At 45.3% G+C, this 15,241-nt stretch overlaps 1 long non-coding RNA gene across 9 annotated transcripts; it reads left to right on the top strand.

The window, feature by feature from the left end:
* Positions 1-4,827: 4,827 nt before the first annotated feature.
* On the top strand, positions 4,828-13,870 carry LOC125531942 (uncharacterized). Of its 9 annotated transcripts, none has more exons than XR_015607526.1 (8): positions 4,831-7,826; positions 10,828-11,061; positions 11,595-11,675; positions 11,886-11,972; positions 12,090-12,320; positions 12,410-12,687; positions 13,083-13,220; positions 13,300-13,870. It is a non-coding gene; the product is annotated as an uncharacterized LOC125531942 (long non-coding RNA). The 9 variants fall into 9 exon arrangements; XR_015607528.1 differs by having other exon boundaries at positions 4,832-7,826; positions 10,828-10,895; XR_015607521.1 differs by having other exon boundaries at positions 4,828-6,203; positions 6,318-7,826; positions 10,828-11,972.
* The last annotated feature ends 1,371 nt before the right edge of the window (positions 13,871-15,241 follow it).

The following is a 15,241-nucleotide window of genomic DNA, read 5'->3' on the forward strand; positions in this document are numbered from 1 at the left end:
CGTCGGTAGAACATCATCACCATCATCACGCCGTCGTGCTGATGAAACTATCCCTCAACACTCGGCTGGATCGGAGCTCGAGGGACGTTACCGAGTTGAATGTGTGCAGAACTCGGAGGTGCCATACATTCGGTACTTGGATCGGTCGGATCGAGAAAACGTACGACTACTTCCTTTATGTTGTGTCAACGCTTCCGTTGCCGGTCTACGAGGTACGTAGACAACACTCTCCCCTATCGTTGCTATGCATCACCATGATCTTGCGTGTGCGTAGGAATTTTTTTGAAATTACTACGTTACCCAACATCACTGCCTTGTATGGATTGCTACTTCAACCGGCACCATCTTGTGAGCTTTCGGCATTCTCTGATGCAGATTGGGCTGGCAGTCCTGATGACAGGCGATCCACGGGGGGCTATGCGGTATTCTTTGGGCCTAACTTGATCGCCTGGAATGCTCGCAAGCAAGCTACAGTATCTCGCAGCAGTACTAAAGCCGAGTACAAGGCAGTTGTCGATGCCATAGCTGAGCTCATATGGGTACAATCCTTGTTACGAGAGTTGAGAGTCTCTATGGCTCAGCCTCCACGTCCTTTGGTGTGATAACATAGGTGCCACATACCTTTCATCTAATCCGGTATTCCATGCTCGGACGAAACACATCAAAGTTGACTGTCACTTTGTTCGGGAACGTGTTGCACAGAAGCTACTTCGTATCAAGTTCATCCCTTCCAAGGATCAACTTGCTGACATCTTCATGAAGCCTCTTCCACAACCGCAGTTTGTAGGCTGTAGACACAATCTTAACTTGCTTTGTATTTCAGGCCATAGTTAAAATTAGGGAGGGTGTTAGACTGTATATACGTACCTCTGTACCTCTCTGTATATACCCTGTATTGTACCTCTTGGTACTTCTATATATATGAGATAGCTACACCCATTCAGGGTGTCGAGCAGTTTTCCAAACATATCGTCTTACATGAAGTGTCCCACTATTCAGTCTCTGATAGTAACGTTTGTATAGTTGAGCTGAAATCCTCGACCTTGAAAAAAAAATCCTTCCAAGCACTGCTCTCAATAGAAAAAGAAAACTAAACAAGCGCCAAAGACCACCCGAACTGCCCCCACAGACCTAGGATACATAGTTTTGAGGCATTTCCGGCCTCGGGTGAAAATTATTCCGTCATGCTGCCCACTTACATAAAGTGTCATGGTACCGTCTGCTCATCGCATATCTGCAACGAGCCGAGCATCATGTGCTACGATCAGCTTCATGACTTCATCTTTACTGGCTTGCCAAGAGGGATGACGCATTGGTTGATCTGGTGTATGGACTTGGTGTGAGAGCATTGCGAGCCCGTTGGCGTGGAAGTGATGAGTGTGAGCTCAGTGAATGGGAGAACATAGTTGTGATGTGTTTAGCACAGGAAGTGAAATACCCAAGACTCGTACGAGCAGCTTGTCTTATCCGGTTGTGTACGTGTTCTCATCTCGAACTCATCCTCCCAGTGCATCCCATACTCAACAGTGGTCATCATCCTAATAGGCCAAGCTAAGTGCTACCTCTGCATACACCCAGTGCAGCAATAGAAAAATGGGCAAGCATAAAGTTTCACCCTGTAGTTGCAAGTGTTTAGCTTTTATACTCGTTGGGACCGTGTAGCTAGGTGCAAAGGAATGATTCGACAAGTATTTATGGTCGGTTTTGTTGTTGATTTTACCATACCAACACCCCGATGCACGTCCTTAAATGAGATGCTAAGTACACGAAATGACTTAGCAACAAATGTACACGTGCTTAGCTTTTTGTAGCTAAGTTTTCTTCATTTAATTGTGTAGCAACTAAACTTCTTCAGGCAAAGGTGTCTTGCATTGTTTTTTTCCAATAAACTTCCAATTTATTCATTCTCAATCATGGTAGTATAAAGAACACCAGAAGTAATAAAATTTACTATCTGACCACCTAGCGATGACTGCAAGCAACGGAGCAAGCCGAAGCCGTCACCCCTCTCTCGGCAGAGCCGGCCAAACCTTATTGTAGTAGACAGTCGAGAAGTCGTTGTGCTAAGGCCTCATAGGACCAGCGCATGTACCAGAGCAGCAAACATCACCGGCGAAGAAAGTCGTAGATTGGATGGACCAAACATGTAAACACCCAAACGAAGACGAACGAAAACCAGATCAAAACAGATCCACCGAAGATCAGCTCTGACCAAATCCCGCGACATCCGACGGAGGCACACCTCTATACACCCTCCGATGAAGCTAGACACACCATCGGGGCGGGGATATAACGTGGAAGACATTATTCCTACTGAGAGACACCACTGCCACCACATAGTCCCAACCAAGACGTTGAACCTAACAAGAACGAGAATGGAACCCCCCACCCCCCACCCCCTGCTGGCGGGTGCCCGAGGTCCTCCGCATCTCCATGGCCCAAAGGCATGAGGCAGATCGGCGGCGGCGCCGACGGGAGAAGGAGGAAAGCCTGAGAAATTTTCCTGTGGGGGAGGAGAGAGAAGGCGTTGTGCGTCGGTTCTGATCCACCGGTTTGTTTACTCCAAGGTGTCTTGCATTGATCCACATGCCTGGCATTGTTTCTTTGTGAGATCATAAAAGTGATCTCTCTTCTTATTGATTACTTTGCCATGTCAGTTTCTCTTCTTCTTATGTGACATGCTTAACTCCTGTACATCATGAAACACTGAGAATGGTTTAAGGGTGTCAGAGCTAGCAATTTTAATGAAAGGAAATTCTTTATATAACTATACAGTGTCGCATGTAATCTAGGTGTAGTTATAAATATGATTAACAGTGGACATCATGTTCACGTGTAGATATACACAATTATTATGTTATGAAGGTCTATAGGTTATGATTTGGTAAACACAACTATGAAGATCTACCTGCATAAAATGATTATTATCAAGTATCTAATTAGCTGAAATTCTGATGTTGTGTTGAGTTAGATACACAAAGATTAACTTAGTGTGGTCTAAAATAAAAGGAGCGTCCACCAATTATTGTCCGGATGCTATAATCCTATCATGAACTTGTTTAGCTTCGCCATTGCTTTCCCTCGATATAAATTATCTTACCAAGGAGGTTGATTTAATTTGCATCATTACATATACTTGTCAAGCTCCAATCAAATAAGAAGAATTGATGAGAACAACTTTGGCACTTGATTCTATTGTGTATAGTGTAGTGCGGTGTTTTTGATCATATTACCACCTCAACAACCGCTTGTCCAACTACTTAACTCCTGAGGGTACAACTAGTATCAGGGTAACAATTTTAATGAAATATAATTCTTTATAAAATTATGATTTACAATGTACAAGATGTTTGACTGTAGATATATAAATTTGAATGTTATGAAGGTATATCAATTATGATATATTGACGTGATTATAAAGATCTATTGATTATGAAAGCTAATACATGCACGCCTAATAACACTGCAACTCCCTTCCGAAATAATAGGATATCGCTCCCGTGTCGCTTGTGGGCGACATAGGGGCGTCCCAAGGCGTAGACGCCGGTCACCCATAGTCCGCCACTCCTCTTGCTCGCTGCTGCCAGTGAGCGCAGTGGCGACAACACCTACTCCCCTAGATCATATAGAAATACATGCCAGTCGGGTGCACATTGACATCAGGAGTTGCGACAACGGCTTACCCACACCAAGCAGCCTTAGCGACGGCCACTGCGCGGCATAGGAGTGAGGGTTGTCTACGGCAGTCGGGCCGGGTTGGACTAGTGATTCCTTGCCTCATCTGGAGTCTTGTTGCCATGGCCATCACCGATCTGGAGTCTTCGATCTGTCTTGGCGGCAGTACCTCGTGCTTCCTCACTTGGTTGGATGACGGCCCTGCTCTCCCTAATGGCGGTGTGGAGGTGCACCTTCTCGGAGGGGTGGTTTTGCCTGGAGGCACTGCTGGTCCAGTGCATGGCCGTGCAACACTTAAGGAGTGTCTTCTTCCTGGCTTAGGCGCCCTCATAGCCAAGCTCTATCCTTGACGAAGCTCCATCAGGTGGTCACCAAAAGGTCTTCGTGAGGGTTTCTCCTTCCAGATCTGGTGATTGATTTCGGCGGGGAGATACAAACTATGGAAGATGACTTGACGCAGAGGAATGTTTGCACAACAGCGGCGATTAACACCACATGTAGCTACTGGGATCGCGGAAAAATGGTGGAGCCAAACATAAGTTATGTTGTTGGTGGTGCTACTCGAGGACCCAGTCTCAAGCTCCAGGGTGAAAGTCTAGGTCTAAACTACGTTGGTTATACCTGACAATACCGATGTTCTTGCGTCATTACCTTGTTGAAGGCATTTCTTGGATATGCTTGGACTGGTTCTTCAGGATGAAAACTGAGATTCTTGCCTTGGATGGTTGGATCCAATGACGGTGGTGATTGAGCGCCACTCTCTTCCTGAAGGTGTTGCTGTTGAAAAACCTCGTCGTCTGTGTGTTGTCATCAAATGATTGGTGTAGATATGATTATTATTGTAGTTTTCGATGGTGGATCTAATCACTTTAAGTTTTTTTTCTTTTTTTTGCATCACCTACGCATAGCTTTGGTAGTACATGCCTTTGCTATTTGCCGGTGTACTCATTGTGAAGCTCCCGTGCATAGCAGACGGCTAAAGCGTGCGGAGAATGTCAAGAGAGGTCTGGGTAGACCGAATTTGACATGGGAGGAATCCGTAAAAAGAGACATTATTAAAACCATTCAGCTGCGCATCAAGGACGCCTCCCTGTGATAGCCACGTCATCACAGCGTGGAAAACAAAACAGATCACCGGGACAAAAACAAAACAGATCGCTGGGCAAAAACAAAACAGAGTCCAATCCCGCAGGCAACCTCCTCCCCGTTCCTCTCTGCCCTGCGCCGTCCCCATCCTCTGTAGAAGGAGCACGGCTCTCGTCGCTGTGCCTGGTGGGGATCCGGTGCATCCCCTCTCCGCTCGCCTCCTCCTCTCCTGGGTCCCTGCGTTGCCGGCTCAGCCGCTTCTCCTGCGTCTTCTCCTCCCCGCTTCTCTCCTCCTAGTCGAGTCCTGGACCAGATCGGCGTCCGGCGCAGGAGGCTCGGGGTGGTCGCAGGTTCGGGCGCCATCTCCTTTCTTCCCGTACACTGGGATCAAACAGCCCGCGGCCTGGCGGTGCCGGCCTGGATCCGGAGGCAGATGGACCAGATCCTGGAGCTGGGCACGAAGGAGCTCGAGGTCGACGACTCCGGCTTCGTCCTCCTCCTCTGACGTCGCCACCTTGCCTCAGGTCCAACACGTCTATCCATCGCCCCAGTTTTTACCATTTCGTCGTGATTACCATCCCACACCATCCATAGGGTGTGCCTTCTGCCCTTCTCACCACTCTGAACTCGGAGCAAGTGGAAATTGGGTTGGGGAAGTTTTTCGAGCTCGAAATTAAACCCAGTTCTAGAATAGTAGAAGCTGGTGCTGAGATGGTCGGTAGGCAGTGGCACTCATAGGTCTCCATTGCTTCAAATCTATTTGGTTTTAGGTGATTTGGCACCCAAAACTCACAACACTGTTGCTACACATCAGTTCAGGAATCAAGGCAAATAGCGGTATTTCCCTTTGGGGTGAATGGACGAACTGATTATGGGAAGACCAACCAAGTAGTTTATACAATACTCACAATTTCTCATACTTCCAGCGAATTAAACTGACGATTAGATGTGCCTTCTCTCCTTCGTACATTGTTTAGGGGTTTGGTTTGAGAAGTGGGTTGCAGCACTCATGATTTTGCTTGTTTCAGGGATGGAATGAATTGGGGGTCAGCATCTAACACACACACACACAGAGGGAGAGAGAGAGAGAGAGGATAATTCTGTTTATTACGTCAACCATGTAGTAGAAACCAGATAGAACTAAACAGCTAGGGTTTTGAAGTTGACTCGGTAGCTGAATGTCCATGAATTTGTGTAAAACGACAAGTGCGCTACTGAATTAAAATTCTACCTGTTCATTCCATTGCCCAGTTACCATCTGAAAGGTTCTATTTTGCCACCGCAACTCTAATTAGATTGTTATAGTTCAGACTAAGGGGATCAAGATTAGTCATCTGTTAGCTATGTACTATGGACCTCAACACTAGCTGAGTAGCTACGTAGCTAATCATTGATCTTGTCTTGGGTGAAAGGCTGGCGTTTGTTAATTCAGATACTGAAAGGTAACCCACACTGACTTTATTTGTTTACTTTCCTTCTGAAATCTTATTTGCTTAGCTTCTATTGACGACATTTCTAATCTTTTATCTTCGTCGGTAAACTCAACTGCATCTCAGTTTTCTGTTCCCATTTCCTGGATTGCGGGTCCTGATGCGCAAGATTCTTCTGTTTGCTACGGGTCCTGGATGATGGCAAGCATTGACGTGCGTACGCCGTTGCAACAGCCACACCTCAACCCTCCTGACGCACGCAATAATCAGCGGTGCCAAAATGATTTAGTATTTGCAAAGGTCGCTTTTGTTGCATTTTCTACGTGAGAAACCATCTCAGGCTATAAGTTTGCACAGCCTCGACACTTCACTTGCATACCTTGTTAGTTACTGATTGGACTATACGTAATTATGTTCACTTATATATAACAAGAGTTACTTTACCCAACTCCCAAGGAAATTGATAAAAGAAAAACATGTCTGCATACTAAATGTTCTTGCAAATCTTGTTCTCAGATTGTCAATTGAAGGTGACCACGGGATATTCTCATGTTCTTTTATAATGTTTATTTGGGGATTAAAATCTTGATAATTAGATGTACTGCTTCGCTTCATATGTAATTTCCCTCATGCCTTCTAATCCGTTCAGATGACTAGCTATTATCCACATTAGGTTTTGCTCTATCTAATTGGTCGTTCAATTAGTCAAATAGCCGTTTCATTTTTATTATGCTGACACAAGATCTGTCTCTATTCTAAGATTTAGTTTCTGGTCACTTTTTGTGAGGTTTTTCATCAAAGATTCTCTTTAAACTCCTATTTTATACCTTTCTTTATGGTTCTTTGCATGGAAGTACTCTGTCTTCTTGCTTATATTATTCTTCTGCTATCATACAGATTTGGATGCACCTGCACAGTACTGATAGTACATGAAATTCATCAACCTGCATCCAAATGCATACAATATGCATGCTAAGCTTTCTTCAAATTTGCTCTAACAGAGTGATGAATACAATATGCATGCTAAGCTTTCTTCAAATTATGCTAATTGATCTTAAAAAGCTGGCTACTAGTGTTATTTGCTGCAATTTATTTCTGACAGCCAGGTAGTCTTGGAATGCTTTCGTAATGCAATTTATTTTTGACAGACAAGCTATGCTAATTGATCTTGAAAAGCTGGCTACTGGTGTTATCTGCTTTGTGGAAGGCTGTTAGCATTAAACTTTAGTGCTCGCCTGTTCATCATAGTCTCATTCCCTAGATAATTAATGAGGCATGAAAAATAGGTGAAATTGCAGGAAAATTGAAGATGGGAACACGATTCATTTTTTCAATGGGAACATCTACTGTCACAGATACACTTTCTGTATTCTACCTATCGATGGCGTAATGTTTGAATATTAAGTCATTTCTTTTTGTCATTAGCAGTTGCTTTTATTTATGTTCATATTCCAAGTATGCATGTGCTGCTCCGGTGGTGTTTTATTAGTTGATTGGCATATATGGATCTCTCCATGTTTATTAGTTGATCTCCAACCCCTACTCTGCTGTGGTTCTGTGGGAGCAAGAAGAGCATGCATGCTTTCTCTCTACATCTAGGGTCCATACGGCCAGATTGACGGGCCTAAACTCTGGGTGAGCTCCTCCATGATCCGATCGATTTCTTACCTTGTTGGTTGTGTCATATGGCTATTAGCATTTGATTGATAAATATTTCAGTTTTACTGAATGATCTTGCTTTACCCATCTGCACCTTGAGTTGATCTTTTCTTTCATGTTTACTTCTGCTACTATTCTTGTCCAGCTCAAAGGTTTCTTTCAAGAATCATGAGAGAACATTCAAGGAGTGGATTATTCGGAAATTATAACCTTCAGATTTCTTAGGGCATCTCTAGCCGTTGGCCCCCCCAGGATGCATAAAAATCACCCCCTGGGGGCGAGCCGGGGATACAATCGGCGCTGGGGGCGGTTTTGCGCCCAGTCGTCGCCCCCAGGCGCCGAAGTTGGCCCACTTTGCAGCCCAATTTCGGCGAATAAAGGGCCCATATGGGCGAGAATAGGCCCATATTCGGCGTGGTTTCGCCGTGTCTCGGCGTTCAATTATCAACACAATTATTTCTTATCACATATTTCATCACAGAAAAATCAAATACTTCAACAAAATAGTACAGCAACAAATAGTTCAATACAAATTATATAGTTCAACAAATAAAAACCCGTATTTCATCACACGGCGTCCCCCTTGAGCCTCCATAGGTGCTCAATCAGATCTTTCTACAGTTGATGATGCACTTGTGGGTCTCGGATCTCCTGACGCATACTGAGATAGGCAGTCCAAGTTGCCGGTAGCTGGTGATCAACTTCGGCTAGAGGACCCTGCCTGTAGTATGGTTCAGTGTCAAACACTGGGTCTTCTTGCTCGCTCTCGATGATCATGTTGTGCAAGATGACACAGCAAGTCATAATCTCCCACATTTGATCTTTGGACCAGGTCTGAGCGGGGTACCGAACAACAGTGAATCGAGATTGGAGCACACCAAATGCCCGCTCGACATCCTTCATGCAAGCCTCCTGAACTTTCGCAAACCAGGCGTTCTTGCCTCCTGCCGCAGGGTTTGAGATCGTCTTCACAAATGTCGACCATCTCGGATAGATGCCATCTGCTAGGTAGTACCCCTTGTTGTATTGGTGCCCATTGATCTCGAAGTTCACCGGAGGAGAATGGCCCTCAACGAGCTTGGCAAAAACAGGAGAGCACTGCAGCACGTTGATGTCATTGTGAGTTCCTGGCATACCAAAGGAGTGCAAAATCCAAAGGTCCTGTGTGGCTACCGCCTCAAGCACCACACTGCAACCGCCTTTGGCGCCTTTGTACATCCCCTGCCAACCAAATGGGCAATTCTTCCATTTCCAATGCATGCAGTCGATGCTTCCAAGCATCCCAGGAAATCCTCTTGCTGCATTCTGGGCTAGGATCCGAGCAGTGTCTTCCGCATTGGGTGTTCTCAAGTATTGTGGCCCAAACACTGCCACCACTGCCCGACAGAACTTGTAGAAACACTCTATGCTGGTGGACTCGGCCATGCGCCCATAGTCGTCGAGTGAATCACTAGGAGCTCCATATGCAAGCATCCTCGTCGCTGTCGTGCACTTCTGGATGGAGGTGAATCCAAGAGCGCCAGTGCAATCCATCTTGCACTTGAAGTAGTTGTCGAACTCCCGGATGGAATTCACAATCCTGAGGAAGAGCTTTCGGCTCATCCGATAACGGCGCCGAAATGTTCTCTCGCCATGAAGTGGAGCATCGGCGAAGTAGTCGGAGTAGAGCATGCAGTAGCCTTGGAGACGATGCCGGTTCTTTGCTTTCATCCGCCCCGGCGCCGAGCCACCTCGCCGCGGCTTTTCATTGCTCGCCAGCAGCTGGCCGAGGGCGGCTAGCACCATGAGATGCTCTTCTTCCTGGACGTCGGCCGCGGCTTCCTCCTCCAGCAGCGCGGCGAGCTCTTCCTCCTCGCCCGAGTCCATCGCCGAGGCAGGCAAAACGCCGAACACCTTGCGCTCGGTGGGCGTGTACCCATCGTTAAACCGCGCCTCCGCGGCCGGAAACGGCGGCCGGAAACGCCCAGCTGCTGTGGGAGGGGCTGTCGCGGCGAAGCGCTGCTATTTTCCGGCGGGGAATGGCTATCTAGCGGAGTAGGGCGGCGGCCGTCGCCGGGATATAGCTAGTGGTGGCCGAGGGCGCGGGGGGTGCGAGGCGAGTCGGGGGAAGAAAACCTTGACTTTTCTGCTGTCGGTGTGGGCCAGGCGTGCTTTTCCCTAGCGCCGGAGCCCCCAACTGCTCCCCAGCGCGCCGGGTTCGGCCTGTGACTGCCGGGCGGAAAAAAGGTCCGAACCGGCGATTTTCGGCGTCCCGGGGGCGCGACTGGGCCGTTTTTTCGGCGCCGGCGCCGAAAAAGTGGCCTGGGGGGCCCTGTTGGGGGCGCGGCTGGAGATGCCCTTAGAAGTGAGGTTACTTTCCAACTACTCCCTCCGTTCCGAATTACTTGTCTTAGATTTGTCTAGATATGGAGGTATCTAGCATTAAAATAAGTCTAGATACATCCGTATCTAGACAAATCCAAGACAAGTAATTCAGAACGGAGGGAGTAGAATTATAGGCAAGCATTGGTCTTTAATTTGGAAGTGATTATCATGTCTAAGAAGGGAGATCAACCCGGTTTGGTGTACATGATGTATGATCCTTTTTTTATTGATTTCTTATACTATATGTCTACATGACTTATTTCACTCAATTTTTTGTTTTTTTACACTATACTTCATGCGGTAGCCATACAAGATCATTTATTATACTATTGTACTATCATATTACAAAATCATTATGCTAGATATAGATGGATTAGCATGAAGATAATTCCTTTTGTTCTGTTTTTTCACTAGACATAGATGCTATTTATGCTTCTTTAGCAGTGACATCATAGTCAACTTGCATTTTCTGTCTTCTAGCTACACTGCCAAATCCAGCAACTTTGATTTGTTCGTACCATTAGGCTGTAAGGAAATATTACTATATGTAACATGTTTTTTTCTTAAGCTACTGTTGTTGCTTCTCATGTCTGAAATATATTTCTTGATGCAGCTTCACTCGGATTTATGTGAATATAAACGTAAGAGGTCTAGTGGCAATGCTACAAAATCACTGCAGGCGTGAGTATCCGGATTGCACTGCTGCTGGCCGTTTCTTGCGATTGCGTACAACAGGCTTCTGACAAAGTCAAGTCATGGCCTCATTGACAAAGTGCTTTCAGTTTGGCTGGACAAAGTGCTTTCTTGCGATTGCACTACAATGCATTGTACCCATCCATGCTCCAGGGCGAGTCGTACATATCCTCGTTAGATGTACCAATGCCTATGATGGTTCTGAACTCTAATGATATAGTATCGTATGTTTGATCGATGTTCTACTATTAGATCATAATGTTATAGCATATGCCCATATTGATGTAAATGAGTTAGACTAATGACGAAACATGGCAGCCGAATGTGCCGAGACAAGATAAATGCGCACATGCCTTCTCGTAAAAGTTTGATACACTTTTCAAGAAAACGAACTTTGGTTAATCATTAAGCTATAACTTTTCTCATATTTGAACAACAAGGTTATTTGAGTTCTTCTAAAAAAGTGGCAATGTTAAAAAAATGGTTATTTTGTGTAACTTTTGCAAACTTTGTGGAAAGAAGCTGCAAATAACTGATTTCGCTGTCAAGTCTACAGTCCAATGTTAATCTAGAGGGTGGAATCTTTAAACTTCGTTGATGCTTTCTTGTCCGTTTTGATCTAATATCTGTCTGATGTGATTTGTATAAAACTTATGGTGGTATAATTAGTTTTGCTTTTTCTTGCAGGATATAATAACGTTGTAGATAGACGGAGACTGAATCAGTTCACACTACTTTGATGTCTATCGAGCCAATGGGACAACAAAAGTAGTTCCTTTGCACAATTTGAAGAATGTTATTTCATATTGCATTATATGTCTGACTCATTTCAGTGGGCATTCAATTAATTTGAGGCATCCTTTCCTAGGATCTTACCTTGATATTCCTCTATTTTCTCCTATTTGTCCCATGCTTTTTTAAGAACTGGAATAAATATAACCAGTGTTACAAATGTTTGCTGAGGAAAAGTCCTTGCAGAAAAGAAGAACCGGAAGCAGGTTATCTATCTTCACGAGCAAGTTGGTGTCTTCACCGGAGCCATTCCAGCTCTTTCAGAGCCACAAGGTGAGCCGGAAGTCAGTGTATGTTTGAACGAGCACACTCGCTTCTATCAGAATTCATATAATCATTAGAAGCTCAGAACCAGTCATGCCAAAGATATGAAGTGGAACTCATTTGCAGGCAAGGAAGTTGAGGAACCAAGACCCCAACGGTGCGGAGCAGTTTCCCATCGAGAGGACTAGGGCTGCCATCAGGGACCTGTAGACCAAGCTCAACATCTCCCTCGTGCCTCCATCAACACCGTGTCCTGGAGGGTCGTCGCCGTCCGCGACGACGAGCTACTGCCGCAGCTTTGCCAGCCGCACGGTTAGAGGGAGGCATCAAGGTCCTGCCACCGCTCCTGGGGCCGATGTGCGTGTAATTTCTATTAATGTATCTTATGTTGCCAAACAACAACATGCTCCTGTCAATGCTATATCATTGTGGGCGTGGCATTTCAGTTTCTTCCTCAGGTGATATTCCAATATACAATAAGTTCCATCAAGAATTGCATGTACATGTGTTGCTATCCTGATCCAAAAAGGAAAGTAAAAAGGGCGTTCATCTACCTGGCACCGCCCAGATGCCCCTCAAGCGGTGCGCCACGGGCGCGCCCCAACTACTAGTGAAGGATTGAAGTATCACCAAAGAACTAGCTATGGACAGGGGTGCGTGGAAGCTTGCTATCCATGTGCCCGAACTAAAGGCTTTGTTACAAATCCATCCTTTGTCAAAAAAGGTACAATTATTATTGTCTACTCTCTATTATTTAAAATTCTGATGATTATCAACTTGGATACACAAACATTCACCGGGTGTGATCCAATATAAAAACAGAGCCCATCAATTAGTATTGTTTTTATAATCCAATCCCGAACTCATTTTGCAGTACATGCCAACAAATAAAACTTGAATGATATGTGGTAGCTTCCTGTATTCTCTTCTACTTCCACTGTAAGCAAATATAAGATGTTTTAGATCTCTGGAAATGGGGGACAACATCAAAGGCAAAGAGACTATACATGTTTGTCACCATCTCAACAATACAAAGTTTGTGTTACCGAGTTACTCTCTGGATGAGTTTTTGGTTTGGCATAGCTGCATGCTAAGTTCTATGTGTGTTTTGACTTGTAGGGTGTCTCTACAGTCGATGCAATTTATGAACTCCTGAGTTAAGGCAACATAAGTGACACACCCAGAAACCAAGAAGCATGTTACTCCTGTCGAGCTGTGTCCAATACTCAAAACACTTTACAAAACTTTAATCAAGAGGTTGGAATGCTCTTGGATCGCCATTTTTGCCTTTTGTAGTTACAGTTTTTCTTATGTTATAGTCTTGCTGCCTCTACAGGTGCCTGCATTTTGTGTACTACTTACGCACTTGCAGGGAACTTGGTACCAGTTCAATTCTTGAGGCGATACAAGATGAATCAATGTCCGATCCACGGGAAAGAATCGAGATGGCACAACGCCAGTCCCTCTACCGACCTTCTCTCCTCGACCTGCCTAATTGTGATATCAAGCTGTGGCTGTAGCCTTTATTTATGGAGAAATGTTGCGAGTTTGCAGGGTTTGCTGATCCTTCTGTCGGTGAACCCGCAAGTGCATATTTGTAGTGTATGCTTATATGTGTACTGCTGAGTATGAGATGAGTTTTTTTAATAGCAAGGTGAGATAAACTTCTTATCATCCGAGTTGATGTCCACCTGTATATACAACCCTTTAGTCAATTGTATTTTTTGTTTGCATGGCAAGAGAGATACCTGTAATTCTTTTGAACTTTGTAAGTAGCTCATTGTCACTGCTTTAGTTGAGCGGCTCAGTGTTGCTGTCTTTTACTTCTACTTAAGAAACAGAGGACGCCTGTACTTCTGTATATGTAATGCTTTTATGCATGTGACGACTTGTCGCAAGTTTTGCTATTTTGAAGAGCGTGCCAGTTTGAGATCCATTTGTGCATGGTCCCTCTTACCTCCTCTTTTCATATGAGAGGTAAGAGTATAAAATAGATCTGATCCGTTGATCTCGTTAATTAGTGGCTTGATTAACTCTTACCTTCTTACCTCACATGTAAAAAGAGGGGGTAAGAGGGACCATGTTAAAATTTCCAAAAAAAAAATTCTTCCAAGCCCTGCTCTCAAAAGAAAATGAAAACTGAACAAGTCCCCAAAGAACACCCGAACTGCTCGACAGGCCCACGATAGATGGCTTTGAGACATTTCTGACCTCGGGTGAAAATTAGTTTGAAACGCTGCCAGATGTCAAAAAGAAAAGTTTGAAACGCTGCCATTTTACAGTGTCATCTTCACATATCTCCAACGAGAGGAAGATCAGATGCTAGGGTCACCTTGTTCTTCTGTACTGGCTTGCAAAGAGTGATGACACCACTTGGTTGACCTGCAGCATGTATTTGGTGCCAGGGCAACACGCTGCATGATGTACTGCTTGACCGTCAGCTTCGAAACGACCAGTGTGATCTCGGCATATAGGAAGATTTGAACAAAAGTTGTAGCGCGTGTAACCGAGGAATTCCACTAGCCAACGCTGGCAGCAAAACCTTGTTGGATCCACTCGCGTGCGTGCTCTCACCTTGAACTCATGTTCCCGGTGCACCCCATGCCTAGCAATAGATGACCATCATCCTCTTAGGCCAATTCTATGTACACCCAATAGCAGCAAAGGACTGATTCGACGTGTATTTTATAGGCCAGGTGTGTGTGTGTGTTGTAAGTTGTAACTGTTTAGTTTCTATACTCGTTGGGAGAGTGTAGGTATGTGCAAAGGAGTGATTCGATGTGTATTTATCGGCCCGGTGTGTTGTTGATTTTACACCTCAACAACCACTTGTCCAATTGTTTAACTTCGAAGGTACAACTAGTAGCAATTCTAATAAAAGATAATTCTTTATATAACTACATGATCTTGCGTGCAATCTAGGTGTAGATGTGCAATCTAGGCCCAGGGCAACTCCTCCATCCGCCACTGGTCCCTGAATCTCCTCCCTCCCTCCTTGCCGCCACATGAGGCTGACGCTGGGAAAAGCTCACGGCGCAGCCAGGGACTATGGCAGCGGGGCTTGCGCGGCTCCTCCTGATTTGGGCCGGAGAGCTCGGATTTGGGGCAGCGGCCCTCTGGTGACGCCACCCTTCATGTGGCGAGGAGAGGCTGACAGGTTGCAGGTCGTTGGATCAGGGCGGCGTGTCGATCAGTCAAGGCCGGGCATTTTCCGTTAAAGTGTGTCCGATCAGAGTTAATCGAGCGTGTTGGGTAAATTGGTGCATCTTTGCAGGGAA

This window comes from Triticum urartu, chromosome 1A (genome assembly GCF_056163025.1).
Source record: "Triticum urartu cultivar PI428250 chromosome 1A, HENAU_Tu73, whole genome shotgun sequence".
Taxonomy (NCBI): Eukaryota; Viridiplantae; Streptophyta; class Magnoliopsida; order Poales; family Poaceae; genus Triticum; species Triticum urartu.